We start from the raw sequence: 21,140 nt of genomic DNA, 5'->3' as shown, positions 1-21,140 counted from the left end.
ACCAGCTCTTTGTCTGCTCTCTTCCACAAAAAATATTTTATGAAATTGTAAAATAGAAGGCTTCATCACAGCTCCCTGCTGATGCCTATACAATACAATGATACAGGTATATTGTGCAGAAACTGACAAAATGCACCAATAACTACGATAAACTGACAGAGATATAATATATACTCTACAGCGATAATACAAAATACAGATAAATATGTGCAGATACATACATTGTATCCCAATACCAAAGCAATAGGCTCCTGGAATCTGACCCACTGTTGCAAGTGTAACTGTCTGGAACCCTAGCTCTCTCACACAGAGAACCAGAGACCTACCCTAAATCCCACAGTTGTGGCCTGAAAGCATTGTGTCAGTGGCTTCCACTCCTGGAAGGCACAGCAGCCTGAAGACCTTAACCCAACAAGACTGGAAAATAAATTATTATTTTTCACCCATGTAATAATCCTCACGAGGCCCAGAGGGATACCCTAATCGATCTCCCATGGGACCCGTGGAATATGAACTTCCCCACTAGCTGGCCCAGCGGGGCTCATAATTAGACTGTATAAAAGCTGATCAGGGTCCAGCATACTGGTAGTCCCGACTGGGACTTATAGCAGCCGTGTACTTTGACCGTGAATAAATGACTGTTTACTCAACTACTCAACTGTTCCGGAAACATGCCTCTTCATTCACCTGAGGAAGGAGCAGTGCTCCGAAAGCTAGTGATTTGAAACAAACCTGTTGGACTTTAACCTGGTGTTGTAAGACTTTTTACTGTGCTCACCCCAGTCCAACGCTGGCACCTCCACATTATGGCTTCCAGGGAAGGTACACTCTGGGATTAATTGTGTCAACCGATTAAAAGTTTGGGGCCTCAAGGGATGACGTGAATCCAGCTGAGGCATTTCAAAGGATAGGATTCCCAACATATTCCTTTGATGCTGGAGGTGGGAATGAGGTGGGAGGATGGGACTGGATGGCAGTACATTTGGAATCTAAATAGCTAGGGAAAACACGACTGAGGAATTCTGGCCCATATTCTGGACGTTTCTCTTCGGGCAGAATTAAACTGTTCCGCTCTCTTCAGTCCCAGGAATTTAGGGCTGAGATGCTGTTACAAGTACACAAATGATGCTTGGATACAGAAAAATACCCAGAGGTACAATTATAGATTTTGTAACCTATAATTGAAATACAGAAAGTGATCTTCGGGTCGTAGACATCTTAATAACACAGCTTTATGTATTTTCCACTTAATGTGATAATCTCAAACTCCTTTCTCCACTATTTTAATGGAGACAGTAAGAATTTAAAATAAATGGGTTGACACCTCTGATGAAATAGAAGAGAGATCATTTCAAAACTAACGTTTTAAGTAAAGTAATATATCTCATGGTTCCAATGTTCCATGAAGTAAGGAATTAAAAGGTGGTGGTAGGCAACTCCAAGATGTAATAAAAGTACAGAACTTTATGTTCCAGACTTATAATAATAATCTTTATTATTGTCACAAGTAGGCTTACATTAACACTGCAATGAAATTACTGTGAAAATCCCCTGGTCGCCAAACCCTTCGGGTACACTGAGGGAGAATTGAGAATGTCTGAATTACCTATCAGCATGTCTTTCGGGACTTGTGGGAAGAAACGGAGCACCCGGAGGAAACCCACGCAGACACAGGGAGAATGTGCAGACTCTGCACAGACAGAGACCCAAGCCAGCAATCGAACCTGGGACCCTGGCGCTGTGAAGCAACATTGGTAACCACTGACTTAAGTTATTGGGAAGAATATTTGGAACCGCATAAGAATTGAATGAGTGAGTTCTCCCAATGAGCCTGAGAATGCACAGCCAGAGTGAGACAGCAAAGAGTGAGTTTGTAAATTTGAAGCTAGGTGGGAATTCGAAGCTGGGTGGGGAGGAGGTGCTTTTTATCCCTGGTAAGTGACTGGTAAGTAGTTATTCTTTTCATTGTCTAATGTATTTATTTTTTCCTTTGTTTTTTGGAATTGTAGTTGTATAAGTCACCTAAGATTTAAGACATGGCAGGAGATACCAGACCCGTGTCATGCTCCTCGTGTGCGATGTGGGAGCTCAGGGACATATCCACTGTCCCTGGGTCCTTCACGTGCAAGAAGTGTGTCCAGTTGCAGCTCCTGTTAGACCGCTTGACGGCTCTGGAGCTGCGGATGGACTCACTTTGGAGCATTTGCAATGCTGAGGAAGTCGTGGATAGCACGTTTAGCGAGTTGGTCACACCGCAGGTGAAAGGTACTGAGGGAGATAGAAAATGGGTGACCAAAAGACAGAGCACGAGTAGGAAGGCAGTGCAGGTGTCCCCTGCGGTCATCTCCCTGCAAAACAGATATACCGCTTTGGATACTGTTGAGGGAGATGGCTCACCAGGGGAAGGCAGCAGCAGCCAGGTTCATGGCACCGTGGCTGGCTCTGCTGCGCAGCTGGGCAGGAAGAAGACTGGCAGGACGATAGTGATAGGGGACTCAATCGTAAGGGGAATAGACAGGCGGTTCTGCGGACGCAATTGAGACTCCAGGATGGTATGTTGCCTCCCTGGTGCAAGGGTCAAGGATGTCTCGGAACGGCTGCAGGACATTCTGGGGGGGGTGGGGGAGAGGATGAACAGCCAGCTGTTGTGGTGCATATAGAGAACATAGAACATAGAACAGTACAGCACAGAACAGGCCCTTCGGCCCTCTATGTTGGCACCAACGATATAGGTAAAAAACGGGACGAGGGCCTACAAGCTGAATTCAGGGAGTTAGGAGTTAAACTAAAAAGTAGGACCTCAAAGGTAGTAATCTCAGGATTGCTACCAGTGCCACGAGCTAGTCAGAGTAGGAATGTCAGGATAGATAGGATGAATGCATGGCTTGAGAGATGGTGCAAGAGGGAGGGATTCAAATTCCTGGGGCATTGGAACCGGTTCTGGGGGAGGTGGGACCAGTACAAACCGGATGGTCTGCACCTGGGCAGGACTGGAACCGATGTGTTTGCTAGAGCTGTTGAGGAGGGTTTAAACTATTGTGGCAGGGGGATGGGAACCGATGCTGGAAGTTGGAAGGTAGTAAAACAGGGACAGAAACAAAAGGCAGTAAGGGGGAAAGTGTAAGGCAGAGAAGCCATAGTCAAAAATCAAAAAGGGCGACAGTACAAGGTACAGTGACTGAGCAAAGCTCAGTGAATAGGACCAGTAATACTAAAAGGAATAAAATGGGAAGTAAAAACTTTAATGGTAAGCGAGGTGGCAAGTTGTTACATGAAGATATGGGTTCAACGACAAGGAAAATTAGGAGAAAAGTTAAGAGGAAATAAAACTCAGGAGAGGTTACTGATCGAGGTGTTAAGATTCAGAACAGAGGTAAAAAAGCCAACATAAGTGTACTTTACCTGAATGCTTGCAGTATTCGGAATAAGGTAAATGGCGCAAATCATCGTGAATGACGATGATTTAGTGGCCATTACTGAAACATGGTTAAAGGATGGTCACGACTGGGAGTTAAATATCCAAGGGTATCAAACTATTCGGAAGGACAGAGTGGATGGTAAGGGAGGTGGTGTAGCTCTGTTATTTAAGGATGACATCCGGGCAATAGTAAGGGATGACAATGGTGCTATGGAGGATAAGGTTGAATCAATTTGGGTGGAAATCAGGAATAGGAAGGTGAAAAAGCCACTGATAGGAATAGTCGATAGGCCACCAAATAGTAACATTATGGTGGGGCAGGCAATAAACAAAGAAATAATGGATGCATGTAGAAATGGTACAGCAGTTATCATGGGGGATTTTAATCTACATGTCGATTGGTTTAACCAGGTCGGTCAAGGCAGCCTTGAGGAGGAGTTTATAGAATGTATCTGCGACAGTTTCCTAGAACAGTATGTAATGGAAGCTACAAGGGAACAAGCGGTCCTAGGTCTGGTCCTGTGTAATGAGACAGGATTGATTCATGATCTCATAGTTAGGGAACCTCTCGGAAGGAGCGATCACAATATGGTGGAATTTAAGGGTGAGAAGGTAAAATCAAACATCAGTGTTTTGTGCTTGAACAAAGGCGATTACAATGGGATGAGAGAAGAACTAGCTAAGGTAGACTGGGAGCAAAGACTTTATGGTGAAACAGTTGAGGAACAGTGGAGAACCTTCCAAGCGGTTTTTCACAGTGCTCAGCAAAGGTTTATACCAACAAAAAGAAAGGACGGTAGAAAGAGAGAAAATCGACCGTGGATATCTCAGGAAATAAGGGAGAGTATCAAATTGAAGGAAAAAGCAGACAAAGTGGTAAATATTAGTGGGAGACTAGAGGACTGGGAAATCTTGAGGGGCCAAAAGAAAGCTACTAAAAAAGCTATAAAGAAGAGTAAGATAGATTATGAGAGTAAACTTGCTCAGAATATGAAAACAGATAGTAAAAGTTTCTCCAAATATATAAAACAAAAAAGAGTGGCTCAGGTAAATATTGGTCCTTTAGAGGATGAGAAGGGAGATTTAACAATGGGAGATGAGGAAATGGCTGAGGAACTGAACAGGTTTTTTGGGTCGGTCTTCACAGTGGAAGACACAAATAACATGCCAGTGACTGATAGAAATGAGGATAAGACAGATGAGGACCTTGAGAGGATTATTATCACTAAGGAGGTAGTGATGGGCAAGCTAATGGGGCTAAAGGTAGACAATCTCCTGGCCCTGATGGAATGCATCCCAGAGTGCTAAAAGAGATGGCTAGGGAAATTGCAAATGCACTAGTGATAATTTACCAAAATTCACTAGGCTCTGGGGTGGTCCCGGCGGATTGGAAATTAGCAAACGTGACACCACTATTTTAAAAAGCAGGTAGGCAGAAAGTGGGTAATTATAGGCCAGTGAGCTTAACTTCGGTAGTAGGGAAGATGCTGGAATCTATGATCAAGGAAGAAATAACGAGGCATCTGGATGGAAATTGTCCCATTGGGCAGACGCAGCATGGGTTCATAAAGGGCACGTTGTGCCTAACTAATTTGGTGGAATTTTTTGAGGCCATTACCAGTGCAGTAGATAACGGGGAGCCAATGGATGTGGTATATCTGGATTTCCAGAAAGCCTTTGACAAGGTGCCACACAAAAGGTTGCTGCATAAGACAAAGATGCATGGCATTAAGGGGAAAGTAGTAGCATGGATAGAGGATTGGTTAATTAATAGAAAGCAAAGAGTGGGGATCAATGGGTGTTTCTCTGGTTGGCAATCAGTAGCTAGTAGTGTCCCTCAGGAATCAGTGTTGGGCCCACAATTGTTCACAATTTACATAGATGATTTGGAGTTGGGGACCAAGGGCAATGTGTCCAAGTTTGCAGACGACACTAAGATGAGTGGTAAAGCAAAAAGTGCAGAGGATACTGGAAGTCTGCAGAGGGATTTGGATAGGCTAAGTGAATGGGCTAGGGTCTGGCAGATGGAATACAATGTTGCCAAATGTGAGGTTATCCATTTTGGTAGGAATAACAGCAAAAGGGATTATTATTTAAATGATAAAATATTAAAACATGCTGCTGTGCAGAGAGACCTGGGTGTGCTAGTGCATGAGTCGCAAAAAGTTGGTTTACAGGTGCAACAGGTGATTAAGAAGGCGAATGGAATTTTGTCCTTCATTGCTAGAGGGATGGAGTTTAAGACGAGGGAGGTTATGCTGCAATTGTGTAAGGTGTTAGTGACGCCACACCTGGAGTATTGTGTTCAGTTTTGGTCTCCATACTTGAGAAAGGACGTACTGGCACTGGAGGGTGTTCAGAGGAGATTCACTAGGTTAATCCCAGAGCTGAAGCGGCTGGATTACGAGGAGAGGTTGAGTAGACTGGGACTGTACTCGTTGGAATTTAGAAGGATGAGGGGGGATCTTATAGAAACATATAAAATTATGAAGGGAATAGATAGGATAGATGCGGGCAGGTTATTTCCAATGGTGGGTGAAAGCAGAACTAGGAGGCATAGCCTCAAAATAAGGGGAAGTAGATTTAGGACTGAGTTTAGGAGGAACTTCTTCACCCAAAGGGTTGTGAATCTATGGATGGAGCCGGCTCGAGGGGCCAGATGACCTACTCCTGCTCCTAGTTCTTATGTCATGTTCTTATATCGGCTGCAGGAAGTGGAAATGAAGCAATTTCCGCAGATGAGTTAAGAACATCATAAAGATAGAGTATTATACAACCTGCCTGTGTTTGTTGTACAATAACTAATGAAGATTAATTGCCATGTGTGGAAGGGAAGTTAATGTGAGGATTAGTTGCCCACTTAGAGAATGCATTAATATTAGTTGCTATTAAAGAAAAAGCACTTGCTAAAGCATGCTGGGTATGCTTGACTATATTTTAATACTGCTTTTGAATAAAACTTAGAAGGTCAGGTAACGTAAACAAAATCTACTTAGTATTTTGGACTCGGCCTTATTAAGATAACAAGTTGTTCTTCCGAAGGACAACAAAATGCGTACTAGAGTCGTTTTTAGCCAAGGCAAGAACATACGTACTATGTATTTCATCTTATGTGCTTTCCAAGATTTGTTTAATATAAACAATTGCCCAGCCAGCTGCTTGTTTACTTCTTTATGTATTTCAGACAATAAAGAATAATGGTTTTCGGCTGTATAATTCAGAGTACTGTGCAATGGCTATTTAGCCTACTGCAGTATCTCCACGATATTGTGCTAAATAAAATTCCTGAAACGAAGCTCGAAGCCTCTGTCTCTATTATTATTTCCACGACACCATGAATAATCAACAACTCCAACTGAAGGTGAGTTACTGAGAACTCAGCTCCTCTATGTTCTGCCATTTCTATCGAATACCTGAATGGCATGTGACCCAATGTGCTGCACCTCTTATCCCTCCTAATGTAATATTGTACACACATTAAATGTCTGCAGTTTTACCTGTGTGATCTCCCACTTTTCAGAATGCAGCAAACCGCCCTGTGATGCTCCACACTCAATCACTGTCACACCACTAGATAGGTGGCTCGGAGCTGTCATTGGGTTAATCAGGGACTAACCATCCGTATGATCCTATAGAGAAAGACAGGAGAAAATGTCATTTTTCTACATTGTACAACTTCCTGATTTACTTCAACTTATATTTACAATCTGTGAGTGCCATCCAACATCAATTAGATGAAAAACTCAAATTTGGAATAAGGGTGCTGGTACTCAAAAGCTGAGTGAAAAAAATATCACCACATTGGCACTGCTGAAAACTTGGCTGCTGCAATTGGCATTTGGATACAAAGAAAAAGAAAGAACAAAGAAAAATTACAGGACAGGAACAGGCCCTTCGGCCCTCCAAGCCTGCGCCGATCCAGATGCTCTATCTAAAACTGTCGCCTATTTTCTAAGGATCTGTATCCCTCTGCTCCCCCAAGGACATTGGTTCCAGTCCGGCCCAGGTGTAGACCGTCCAATTTGTAGTAGTCCCACCTCCCCCAGAACCGGTCCCAATGTCCCAAAAATCTGAACCCTTCCCTCCTGCACCATCTGTCAAGCCACACATTCATCCTGCCTATTCTTTCATTTCTACTCTGACTACCACGTGGCACTGGTAGCAATCCTGAGATTACTACCTCTGAGGTCCGACTTTTTAACTTGGCTCCTAACTTCTGTTTGTAGGACCTCATCCTATTTTTTTAGCTATATCATTGATGCTTATATGCACCACGACAACTGGCTGTTTACCCTCCCCCTTCAGAATGTTCTGCAGCCGATCTGAGACATCCCTGATCCGTGCACCTGGGAGGCAACATACCATTCGAGAGTCTCGTTTTCGACCACAGAACCGCCTATCTACTCCCCTTACAATTGAATCCCCTGTGACTATAGCCCTTCCGCTCTTTTTGCTCTTCTGTACAGCAGAGCCAGCCATGGTGCCATGAACCTGGCTACTGCTGCCTTCCCCTGGTGAGCCATCTCCCCCAACAGTATCCAAAATTGTATGACCGCAGGGGACACCTGCACTGCCTCCCTGCTTTTTCTCTGCCTTTTAGAACATAGAACATTATAGCGCAGTACAGGCCCTTCGGCCCTCGATGTTGCGCCGACCTGTGAAACCACTCTAAAGCCCATCTACACTATTCCCTTATCGTCCATATGTCTATCCAATGACCATTTGAATGCCCTTAGTGTTGGCGACTCCACTACTGTTGCAGGCAGGGCATTCCACGCCCTTACTACTCTCTGAGTAAAGAACCTACCTCTGACATCTGTCCTATATCTATCTCCCCTCAATTTAAAGCTATGTCCCCTCGTGCTAGACATCACCATCCGAGGAAAAAGGCTCTCACTGTCCACCCTATCTAATCCTCTGATCATCTTGTATGCCTCAATTAAGTCACCTCTTAACCTTCTTCTCTCTAATGAAAACAGCCTCAAGTCCCTCAGCCAACCCTCATAAGATCTTCCCTCTGTGGCCAGTTAAAATGGCTAACTCCCGATTTAGAATGGCAAACCCCGATTTAAAATGGCGAACGGCAAAGGCTGATGGGAAAATCAGCCAACAGGATTAAAACAAGCAGCTACAGGTAGACTGTGTATTCACCTCTGGGAAGGCCAGACAAAATCGATACCAGGAACCATCAGCACAACAAAACACCAGCCATCTGCATACTAATGAGCAATCCCCGGGAACAATGTGCAACATTTTAGACACAAAGCCAACCCAAACTCATCGGCGCCAACAGAAGCCTACACAAAGGGAGGTGAATGATCACCTCAAGACCGCCCATCGATCAAGGAATCGCTCCAGCATTGGAGAATATCGAACCAAGTGATTGGGACAAAGTCCAATCACTTAGAACCAGGTGCAGAGTCCGCCCCGAAAGGCGGGAAGCCCCTGGGGACTATAAGAATAGAGTCCAAGTTCAAATCGACCCTCTGCTACCCCTTCTGCATCCTCCTGCACCCTTCTGCTTCTTCTTCTGACCGAGTCACTCAGCAACACAGACCAACCCTTGACAGTGACCGGTCCAGCCATCGCAAAACATCCCGTAAGTCTTACTTCAACGCTCGCAACGAGATAGGCGCTCCTAGCTATTAATCTGTACCAGCTTCGAATCCCGCAGGCTCAGAACCCGAACGAAAGGCCATTCGTTTCCCTGACCTGGTGGGCCATTTCCAAGTTAAGTATTGGCCTGTTAGTTGTAGGAAGTAGCTTAGACATAGGATTTATGCATGAGTATTGATTACTGTATATAATAAATGTGCTTTGATTTAATTCTTACTAAGCGGTGGATTGGATTATTGATCATTACTCGGACTTGAACCACGTGGCAGTATCAGAAAGATACCTGGCGACTCAAGAGCAAAGGTGATAGAACAGAGCAATTAAACTAAGCCTAAAGTTAGCAACAACACCTCCATACCAGGCAACGTGCTGGTAAATTTCCTCTGCACCCTTTCCAATGCTTCCACATCCTTCCTATAATGCGGCGACCAGAATTGCACGCAATACTCCAAATGCGGCCGCACCAGAGTTCTGTACAACTGCAACATGACCTCATGGCTCCGAAACTCAATCCCTCTACCAATAAAAGCTAACAGACCGTACGCCTTCTTAACAACCCTCTCAACCTGGGTGGCAATTTTCAGGGATCTATGTACATGGACACCGAGATCTCTCTGCTCATCCATACTGCCAAGAATCTTACCATTAGCCCAGTACTCTGTCTTCCTGTTATTCCTTCCAAAATGAATCACCTCACACTTTTCTGCATTAAACTCCATTTGCCACCTCTCAGCCCAGCGCTGCAGCTTATCTATGTCCCTCTGTAACTTGTAACATCCTTCCGCATGTCCACAACTCCACCGACTTTAGTGTCATCTGCAAATTTACTCGCCCATCCTTCTACGCCCTCCTCCAGGTCATTTATAAAAATGACAAACAGCAGTGGACCCAAAACAGATCCTTGTGGTACACCACTAGTAACTGGACTCCAGTCTGAACATTTCCCATCAACCACCATCCTTTGTCTTCTTCCAGCTAGCCAATTTCTGATCCAAATTGCTAAATCACCCTGAATCCCATGCCTCCATATTTTTTGCAGTATCCTACCGTGGGGAACCTTATCAAACGCTTTACTGAAATCCATATACACCACATCAACTGCTTTACCCTCATCCACCGTTTGGTCACCTTCTCAAAGAACTCAATAAGGTTTGTGAGGCACGACTTACACTTCACAAAATCGTGTTGACTATCTCTAATCAAATTATTCCTTTCCAGATGATTATACATCCTATCTCTTATAAACCTTTCCAAGACTTTGCACACAATAGAAGTAAGACTCACTGGTCTATAGTTACTGGGGTTGTCTCTACTCCCCTTCTTGAACAAGGGGACAACATTTGCTATCCTCCAGTCTTCTGGCACTATTCCTGTAGACAAAGCTGACTTAAAGATCAAAGCCGAAGGCTTAGAAATCTCCTCCCTAGCTTCCCAGAGAATCCTAGGATAAATCCCATCCGGCCCAGGGGACTTATCTATTTTCACACTTTCCAGAATTGCTAACACCTCCTCCTTATGAACCTCAAGCCCTTCTAATCTAGTAGCCTGAAGCTCAGTATTCTCCTCGACAACATCGTCTTTTTCCTGTGTGAATACTGACGAAAAATATTAATTTAGCACCTCTCCTATCTCCTCGGACTCCACGCACAACTTCCCACTACTGTCCTTGACTGGCCCTACTCTTACCCTAGTCATTCTTTTATTCCTGACATATCTAGAGAAAGCTTTAGGGTTATCCTTGATCCTACCTGCCAAAGACTTCTCATGTTCCCTCCTGGCTCTTCTTAGCTCCTTCTTTAGGTCCTTTCTAGCTTGTAACTCTCGAGCGCCCTAACTGAACCTTCATGTCTCATCTTTACATAACCCTCCTTCTTCCTCTTGACAAGTGTTTTGACTGCTTTAGTAAACCACAGTTCCCTCGCTCGACCACTTCCTACCTGCCTGACAGGTACATACTTATCAAGGACACGCAGTAGCTGTTCCTTGAACAAGCTCCACATTTCCATTGTGCCCATCCCCTGCAATTTTCCTCTCCATCTGATGCATCCTAAGTCTTGCCTCATCGCATCATAATTGCCTTTCCCCCAGATATAACTCTTGCTCTGCGGTATATACCTATCCTTTTCCATCACTAAAGTAAACGTAATCGAATTGTGGTCACTATCACCAAAGTGCTCACCTACCTCCAAATCTAACACCTGTCCTGGTTCATTACCCAGTACCAAATCCAATATGGTCTCGCCTCTCGTTGGCCTATCTACATACTGCGTCAGGAAACCCTCCTGCACACATTGGACAAAAACGGACCCATCTAAAGTACTCGAACTATAGCGTTTCCAGTCAGTATTTGGAAAGTTAAAGTCCCCCATAACAACTACCCTGTTGCTTTCGCTCCTATCCAGAAGCATCTTTGCAATCCTTTCCTCTACATCTCTGGAACTTTTCGGAGGCCTATAGAAAACCCCAAACAGGGTGACCTCTCCTTTCCTGTTTCTAACCTCAGCCCATACTACCTCAGTAGACGAGTCCTCACCAAACGCCCTTTCTGCCAAAGGGCGTTCTGTAATACTGTCCTTGACTAACAATGCCACCCCCTCCCTCTTTTACCACCTTCCCTGAGCTTACTGAAATATCTAAACCCTGGCACCTGCGACAACCATTCTTGTCCCTGCTCTATCCATGTCTCCGAAATGACCACAACATCGAAGTCCCAGGTACCAACCCATGCCGCAAGTTCACCCACCTTATTCCGGATGCTCCTGGCATTGAAGAAGACACACTTTAAACCACCTTCCTGCCTGCCGGTACACTCCTGCAACTTTGAAACCTTACTCATGACCTCACTACTCTCAACCTCCTGTATACTGGAGCTACAATTCAGGTTCCCAATCCCCTGCTGAACTAGTTTAAACCCTCCCGAAGAGCATTAGCAAATTTCCCCCCCCCCCAGGATATTGGTACCCCTCTGGTCCAGGTGTAGACCATCCCGTTTGTAGAGGTCCCACCGACCCCAGAATGAGTCCCAATTATCCAGAAATCTGAAACCCTCCCTCCTGCACCATCCCTGTAGCCACGTGTTCAACTCCTCTCTCTCCCTATTCCTCATTTCGCTAGCACGTGGCACGGGTAACAACTCAGAAATAATAACTCTGTTTGTCCTAGATCTAAGTTTCCACCCTAGCTCCCTGAATTCCTGCCTTACATCCCTATCCCTATTCCTACCTATGTCGTTGGTACCTATGTGGACCATGACTTGGGGCTGCTCCCCCTCCCCCTTAAGGATCCCGAAAACACGATCCGAGACATCATGGACCCTGGCACCTGGGAGGCAACACACCAACTGCAAGTCTCTCTCGTTCCCACAGAATCTCCTATCTATCCCCCTAACTATGGAGTCTCCAATGACTAATGCTCTACTCCTCTCCCCCCCTTCCCTTCTGAGCAACAGGGACAGACTCTGTGCCAGAGACCTGTACCCCATGGCTTGCCCCTGGTAAGTCCCCCCCCCAACAGTATCCAAAGCGGTATACTTGTTACTAAGGGAAACGATCATAGGGATCCCTGTACTGACTGCTTCCTCCCAGTCCCTCTCACCGTCACCCATCTATCTTTATTCTTCGGAGTAACTACATCCCTGAAGCTTCTATCTATAACCACCTCTGCCTCCCGAGGTGACCCATTGCCTTTTTTTCCTCAGCAATCCTAATCTGTGGATATGATAACTCTGCCCTGTGTTTCATGATCATGCAGCCTACCACCATCCAGCCCCTGTTCTACAATATTCTGTTCCTCAGGGTCTTCTAAGCATCACAAAACACATTGGCCCCATATTGGTATTTGGGATACAAGGTGCATCATTTATTTCTATCAAGTCCTCAGAATTCCAGATATTGTAATTAATTCTATTTAATCATGAAGAATGAACCTTAACAGTTTGATTGTCATATTTGTTAATTACTATCTTATCATCATGACCTATCAGCTAACCTGAGACTTTCCATTCCCTATGATCCTGACCTTTATAATACACAAAAGCTCCTGAGTTAAATTGGTCTCAGATTGTTTTATATGTCTCAGAACTCCTGAATTTTCTTAGAGGCTTTAGTCTTGTCTGCCTGCATGTAAAGCAATCAAATGTGCAGAAAGCTACAACTAATTGTAGTATGAGGGCAGCATGGTAGCACGAGTGGATAGCACTGTGGCTTCACAGCGGCAGGGCCCCAGGCTCGATTCCCCGCTGGGTCACTGTCTGTGTGGAGTCTGCACGTTCTTCCCGTGTCTGCGAGGGTTTCCTCCGGGTGCTCCGGTTTCCTCCCCCAGTCCAACGACGTGCAGGTTAGGTGGATTGGCCGTGATAAATTGCCCTTAGTGGCCGAAAAGGTTCGATGGGGTTATTGGGTTACGGGGATAGGGTGGAAGTGAGGGCTTAAGTGGGTCGGTGCAGACTTGATAGGCCGAATGGCTTCCTTCTGCACTGTATGTTCTATGTTCTATGGTCTGGCGCAGAAGGGCAATCACAGAGCATAGAAGGCAATTTTACTCCATAAACTAGTTGATAGTGACTGTACCTTACAACTGCCTGAAGTGAATTAATTGCTTGAACCACCCATGTCAGAGTAATTGTCAATGTGCAGTCTGGTTGCTCAGCTAAAATCATCTACCACTGCACCTCCCTCATCCCCCACTCATCCCCCTGTAAGCCACTGCCCTAACACCCATAAGAACATAAGAACTAGGAGCAGGAGTAAGCAATTCAGTCCCTCGAACCTGCTCCACAATTCAACATGATCCTGTTCTCCATAACCCTTCAACCCATTACTAATTAAAAATCTGTCTATCTCCTCCTTAAATTTACTCAATGTCCCAGCATCCACTGCACTCTGGGGTAGTGAATTCCACAGATTCATAACCCTTTGAGAGAAGTAATTTCTTCTCATCGCTGTTTTAAATCTTCTACCCATTATCCTAAAACTATGACCTCTCATTTTCGACTGCCCCAAAAGAGGCAACATCCACATCACCCTCGAGGTACACGCTGTCCGATGCCCAGCCAAAGGTCAAGAGAGTCCGGTACCCTCCTTCACCACAGTCATAGGAGGATGCTTCAGACTTGCGGGGGGAGGGGGGGGGAGGGGGCGGATATTTGAACCCTCACGGGTCTCATGGGGTAGGGGTGATTCACTACCCCGAGGAGCATGCGGAATATGAGCTCCCACGATTAGGGGGCAGGGCACCCTTAACAAGGTTCACTTGAGGTTGTATAAATAGAGTCGACCAGTAAGGCACCACCTAGAGAAGGCCCAATAGGGAACTACTGCAGCTGTAGATAATAGTTTAAGTGTTAAATAAAGTAAGTTTCATTTCCTCTACAAACCAGGGGCGGATTCTCCGCAATCGGCGCGATGTCCGCCGACCGGCACCAAAAACGGCGCGAATCAGTCTGGCATCGCGCCGCCCCAAAGGTGGGGAATTCTCCGCATCTTGAGGGGCCGAGCCCTCACCTTGAGGGGCTAGGCCCACGCCGGACTGATTTCCGCCCCGCCAGCTGGCGGGAAAGGCCTTTGGTGCCCCGCCAGCTGGCGCGGAAATGACTTTGCCGTGCGGCGCATGCGCGGGAGCGTCAGCGGCCGCTCACGGCATCCCCACGCATGCACAGTGGAGGGGGTCTCTTCCGCCTCCGCCATAGTGGAGACCATGGCGAAGGCGGAAGGAAAAGAGTGCCCCCACGGCACAGGCCCGCCCGCGGATCGGTGGGCCCCAATCGCGGGCCAGCCCACTGTGGGGGCACCCCCCGGGGCCAGATTCCCCCGCGCCCCTCCCCGGGACCCCGGAGCCCGCCCGCGCCGCCTTGTCCCGCCGGTAAGATAGGTGGTTTGATTCTCGCCGGTGGGACAGGCATTCCAGCAGCGGAACTTCGGCCCATCATGGGCCGGAGAATCGCCGGGGGGGGGGGCCCGCCAACCGGCGCGATTCCCACCCCCGCCAAATATCCGGTGCCGGAGAATTCGGCAACCGGCGGGGGCGGGATTCACGCCAGTCCCCAGCGATTCTCCGACCCGGTGGGGGATCGCAGAATCCCGTCCCTGGTGTGGCTCTTTGTTGCTCTTACAAAATACACCCCAGCCTTTGCTTTACCTCTTCTGTAACTGACTCCAACATTAAAGTTCTGTGCCTGTAACATTCTCCAGTTAATTTTTGCACACCAATTATTCTGAGGTCATTATGAATTAGGTCAGGCCAGTTAGGGGTGGCGGATTCTTCCCTGAAGGACATTATTGAAAGTCATCTGTAGTTATCGAATCCAATGTCAGTCCACAAATTACCAGATTGACTAAATTCAATTTCCTAAATTGGCATGGTGAGGTTTAAACTGAAGTGGGAAATGGTTCAGAAGGGCACTTTGCACAGAAGATGGCTGCCTGACACACAAGATGGAGACACAGAGAATAAAGCAGACATAACTGATGCCTGGAGTCCAGCGGGGTGCCAGTGGGACAGATAGGAACAGATCCAGGACAAAGGGAGCCAGACAGAAGATTAAAAAATACATAAATGCGGGACACCACTTGAATAAAGCTGACTTCAGCCAAGGTGTACACAATGATATGCTAATACGAATGTCTTGGGCCATTTCCTAAAACAAAGGGACAATCGATACTGCTTTCCTGCTGCTACCTGTAACCTGTAAAACCTCTTTAAGTATAACCATGTGTAAATGGCAAAACGCTTACAAATATCGATGTACAGTCTATAAAATGTTTAAAGATAACAAGGTGATAATTGTTTTGTATCGGGGCTCATTGTGAACCCAAAGTATAAAATGAATGACTGCCATTCAAACCACGAGAAAGGCTGGCTACCGTACCGCGGGGTACGTACGCTTTCTCTCGAAGCTTCGTGTAACAATAAAACTGCACTGATTTGAACACAGCAAGTCTGACTCCCGAAGTGGTTGATTTTTCCCACAACAAAATTTACAAACACTAAGTTGCTAGTCCCATAGCAGGCCTCCGGGCCACTGCATTCTATGTGTTATTGCCCCTGTGTTACACACTCTAACTGTGGCAGCCTGCGAATTACCCTCCTTGCACTGATTTTCATTTACTTTTCTCAGCAATTCTCCAAATTTTTTTTGTGGTACATTATGAATTAGGTCAGGCCAGTTAGGTGCTCGTCTCTGTCTTCTCCAAGCCCCCAAGATTAATGAGAATCTGCATTGGTTGACCTTGAGCTCAGGGCTTAGATCAAATTCTTCTACTCACTTCCTGCTTGAAAAGTGCAGGGATGTCTTCCGGTGGTGGCCATGGAGGAGTAGGTCGCACATTTGATAGCTCCCGCCTGTTACGGACTTTTGGACCTTTTTCTCCAGTTTTATTCTGGATTTTGTTGGATAAATCGGTAAAGAGCGAACGAGCCGCCGAGGGCGATGTAGGTACATTTGCACCGATTCCTGGACAAGGAACATATTCTGCGGTGGGCCAAGAAAGAACGGAGCAGCAGGTGGGAGAATTGTGAGCTGCGCATTGATCAAGACCTGGGTGTGGATTTGGCCAAGAACCCAGCGAGCTGGGTTCAATCTGGCAAATACAGCCCTCTTTAAGAAGGGGTGAAGTTTGGGATGTTGTACGCAGCCGTCTGTGGGTCACATATGAGGAACGGGATTTTTACTTCGAAACACAAGACGATGTATTGACTTTCATTAAGGAAAAAAGACTGGATGTGAACAAAAGACACTGAATCCTTGCAGAGTATTGTGGTGGCGATTTGTTGAAAATCACTTTTGTGCTGGTTTGAATAAGTAGTGTTACATGCAATAAAGGGCTGTGTTGATGGCTAAAATTAACTTTGGGCGGGATTCTCCGACCCCCCCGCTGGGTCGGAGAATCACCGGGGGCAGGCGTGAATCTTGCCCCCGCCGTGTCCAGAAGTCTCCGCCACCAGAGATTCGGCGGGGGCGGGAATCGCGCCACACCGGTCGGCGGGGGCGGGAATAGCGCCGCGCTGGTCGGCGGGCCCACCCCCGCCGATTCTCCGGCCCGCGATGGGCCGAAGTCGCACTGCTGGAATGCCTATCCCGCCGGCGTGAATCAAACCACCTTTTGAACGGCGGGACAAGGCGGCGCGGGCGGGCTCCAGGGTCCTGGGGGGGGCGCGGGGCGATCTGGCCCCAGGGGGTGCCCCCACGGTGGCCTGGCTCGCGATCGGGGCCCACCGATCCACGGGTGGTTTCTTCCGCCTTTGCCATGGTCTTCACTATGGCAGAGGCGGAAGAGACCCCCTCCCCTGCGCAGGGATGACGTCAGCATCCGCTGACGCTCCCGCGCATGCGCAGACCCGCGTCGCTCGGCGAAGACCTTTAGGCCCCGGCTGGCGTGGCGCCAAAGGCCTTTCCCGCCAACCGGTGGAGCGGAAACTGCTCCGGCGCGGGCCTAGCCCCTCAAGGTGAGGGTTTGGCCCCTAAAGGTGCGGTGTCTCCGCACCTTTAGGGGCGGCCCATCGCCGGAGTGGTTCCCGCCACTCTATCACGCCCGCCGGGTAGGGGAGACCAGGGGGGTAGCGATCTTGATCAATAAATAAGTGGCATTCGAGGCAGGGAGAATCGTGTCAGGGGACCCCCCGCCCCGCCGGGTAGGGGAGAATCCCGCCCCTCGTCTTACTGGGAGCTGGTTGGAGGGGGGATGGTTTCTGTGATTGTTTTTTTTCACTGTTTTTTCTGATGTTTGTTTACTGGGGAATGTGATGCTTTGAATATGTTTGTCCAAGTGGGGGGAGAGGGGAGAGAACAATGGGGAAACAGGCTATTTGGTGCCTTGGGTGGGAGCTATCAAGTCAACTTGGTCAGCTGACACACGGAAGCACAGTGGGGGATGATCAGGTGTTAGGCTGGAGCTTGATATGGGGATTTGGGTTTCTGGTGCTGTTACCAGGGGGGGAGGGAGCGGGAGCTGCTTTGCTGACGGGAGGAACTGTTACTAGGGGACAAATGGGAGGTCGGGGACGGCAAATGCCCGAGGGGGGACTCGAGGAGGCCGGGGGCGCGAGCTGGAGGCTAGCCTAAAAAGGGTGATGGTCAGACGGCGGGGGGGGGGGGGGGCAGGAAGCCCCCAGACCAGGCTGATTACATGGAACGTTAGAGGGTTGAATGGGCAGGTCAAGAGGGCTCGTGTGTTTGCGCATTTGAGGGGGCTGAAGGCAGCCGTGGCAATGTTACAAGAGACACACCTAAAGGCTATAGACCAGACTAGATTGAGAAAGGGGTGGGTTGGCCAAGTATCCCACTCAGGTCTGGACTCAAAGACCAGGGGGGTAGCGATCTTGATCAATAAACAAGTGGCATTCGAGGCAGGGAGAATCGTGTCAGACACGGTGGGGAGGTACATAATGGTGAGTGGGAAGCTGGAGGGGGTGCGGGTGGTACTCATGAACGTATATGCTCCGAATTGAGATGATGTGGAATTCATGAGGCGGATGTTAGGTAAGTTCCCAGACTTAGAGTCGCATAACTTGATCATGGGAGGAGATTTTAATACAGTCATTGATCTGGAATTGGACCGGTCAAAATCCAGAATAGGGAGGGTGCCAGCCTTGGCAAAGGAATTGAAGGGGTTTATGGAACAGATGGGGGGAGTAGACCCATGGAAGTTTGCATGGCCAAGGGCGAGGGAGTTTTCTTTTTTCTCACATGTCCACAAGGTATACTCTCACATCGACTTTTTTGTTCTGAGCAGGGCTCTAATACCCGGGATGGTGGATACTGAGTACTCGGCAATCGCAGTGTCGGATCATGCCCCACATTGGGTGGATCTACGGGTTAGTTTGGAGAGAGGACAACGCCCGCAATGGAGGCTGGATGTGGGGTTGTTAGTGGATGAAGCGATCTGTGGGTGGGTGAACAAGTCCATCCAAAACTACCTGGAAACAAATGATACGGGGGAGGTCTCTGCAGCAACGGTTTGGGAAGCTTTGAAGGCAGTGGTCAGAGGGGAATTAATCTCAATACGGGCCCACAGAGAAAAGGCGGAATGGGCTGAGAGGAATAGGTTAGTTGAGGAGATACTCCAGATGGACAGGAGATACTCGGAGGCCCCGGACTGAGGGAGCGGCGGAGGTTACAGACCGGGTTTGGGCTGTTGACTGCAGGGAAAGAGGTGGAACAGCTGAGGAAGGCAAGGGGGGATGATTTATGAGTATGGGGAAAAGGCTAGCAGAATGTTAGCTCACCAGCTCAGAAAAAGGGAGGCGGCCAGGGAAATGGGAAGAGTAAAGAGGAGAGGTGGGACTACAGTCCTGGACCCAGTGCGGGTGAATGAGGTGTTTAAGGACTTTTACAGCAAATAATATGAGTCAGAACCCCCGGCTGGGGTGGAGGGGATGAGGCAGTTTTGGGGTCAGTTGGGGTTCCCAAGGGTGGATGAGGATCTGGTGGAAGGGCTGGGGGCCCCAATTGAAATTGAGGAAATAACTGAGGGGCTGGAGGACATGCAGTCGGGCATGGTCCCAGGGCCGGACCGCTACCCGGTGGAATTCTATAAGTTTTCAGAGATATTGAGCCCACAGCTGGTAAGGACATTTAATGAAGCAAAAGAGAAGGGATTTCTCCCCCCAACAATGTCGCAGGCCTCGATTTCATTGATCCTGAAACGGGAGAAGGATCCGGAGCAATGCGGGTCACACAGGCCAATTTCTCTACTGAATGTGGATGCCAAACTGCTGGCTAAGATACTGGCCACAAGGATAGAGGATTGTGTCCCGGGAGAGATAGGGGAAGACCACACGGGATTTGTAAAGGGCAGGCAACTTACGGCCAATGTTTGAAGGCTTTTAAATGTTATTATGATGCCCTCAGAAGGAGGGGGGATGGAGGTGGTGGTAGTAATGGCTGCGCAGAAGGCTTTTAAAAAAAAAATAGACATGAACATGGCAAGTCAATAAAATACAGAACTTTGTACATTGGATTCTTCTCGTACATGTCAGTTTCCGGATCATTCATGTGCTTTCTTGCTCACATGCCCCCCACAGGAACCACCCCCCCCTCTCACTCCCGCCCTCTCCCCCCCCCCCCCCCCCCACCCTCCCCCCCAAACGAACGATCTCCCCCCCACCGCCCCTGGGTTGCTGCTGCTGCTGTCCGACCTTCATCTAACGCTCCGCGAGATGGTCTAGGAACGGTTGCCACCGCCTGTAGAACCTCTGCGCAGACCCTCTCAAGGCAAACTTTATCCTTTCCAACTTGATAAACCCAGCCATATCATTTATCCAGGCCTCCACGCTGGGGGGGCCTCGCCTCCTTCCACATTAGCAAGATCCCTTCGCCGGGCTACTAGGGACGCAAAGGCGAGAATGCCGGCCTCTTTCGCCTCCTGCACCCCCGGCTCGTCCACTACTCCAAATATAGCTAGCCCCCAGCTTGGCTTGACCCGGACTTTCACCACCTTAGATACTGTTCCTGCAACTCCCCTCCAGAACCCCTCCAGTGCCGGGCATGACCAAAACATATGGACATGGTTCGCCGGACTTCCTGAGCACCTCCCACATCTGTCCTCCACCCCAAAGAACCTACTCAGCCTCGCCCCCATCATATGCGCTCTATGAACCACCTTAAATTGTATCAGGCTAAGCCTGGCACACGAGGAAGAGGAATTAACCCTACTTAGGGCATCAGCCCATAGCCCCTCCTCAATCTCCTCCCCCAACTCCTCCTCCCATTTACCCTTCAGCTCCTCTACCAAAGCCTCCCCCTCTTCTTTCATCTCGTGGTATATCGCCGACACCTTGCCCTCCCCGACCCATACGCCCGAGATCACCCTATCTTGAATCCCCTGTGCCGGGAGTAGCGGAAATTCCCTCACCTGCCGCCTCACAAACGCCCTCACTTGTATGTACCTGAAAGCGTTTCCCGGGGGTAGCCCAAACTTCTCCTCCAGCGCCCCTAAGCTCGCAAACGTCCCGTCAATGAACAGGTCCCCTATTCTTCTAATCCCTACCCGATGCCAGCTCTGAAATCCCCCGTCCATCCTTCCTGGGACAAACCGATGGTTGTCTCTGATCGGGGACCACACCGAGGCTCCCGTCGCACCCCTGTGCCGTCTCCACTGCCCCCAGATCT

General features: G+C 48.2%; 1 long non-coding RNA gene across 1 annotated transcript in view; it reads right to left on the bottom strand.

Annotated features, from left to right (window-relative positions):
- Positions 1-6,914: 6,914 nt before the first annotated feature.
- LOC140384855 (uncharacterized) overlaps positions 6,915-21,140 on the bottom strand; it is a 340,278-nt gene continuing 326,052 nt past the window's right edge. Inside the window, exon 3 of the long non-coding RNA XR_011933175.1 lies at positions 6,915-7,047. This is a non-coding gene — a long non-coding RNA (uncharacterized lncRNA). The remainder of the gene's footprint in view (positions 7,048-21,140) is intronic.

This window comes from Scyliorhinus torazame, chromosome 10 (assembly GCF_047496885.1).
Source record: "Scyliorhinus torazame isolate Kashiwa2021f chromosome 10, sScyTor2.1, whole genome shotgun sequence".
Taxonomy (NCBI): domain Eukaryota; kingdom Metazoa; phylum Chordata; class Chondrichthyes; order Carcharhiniformes; family Scyliorhinidae; genus Scyliorhinus; species Scyliorhinus torazame.
Note: the sequence above shows the minus strand (reverse complement) of the source record. Positions and strands in the feature narration are given on the sequence as shown.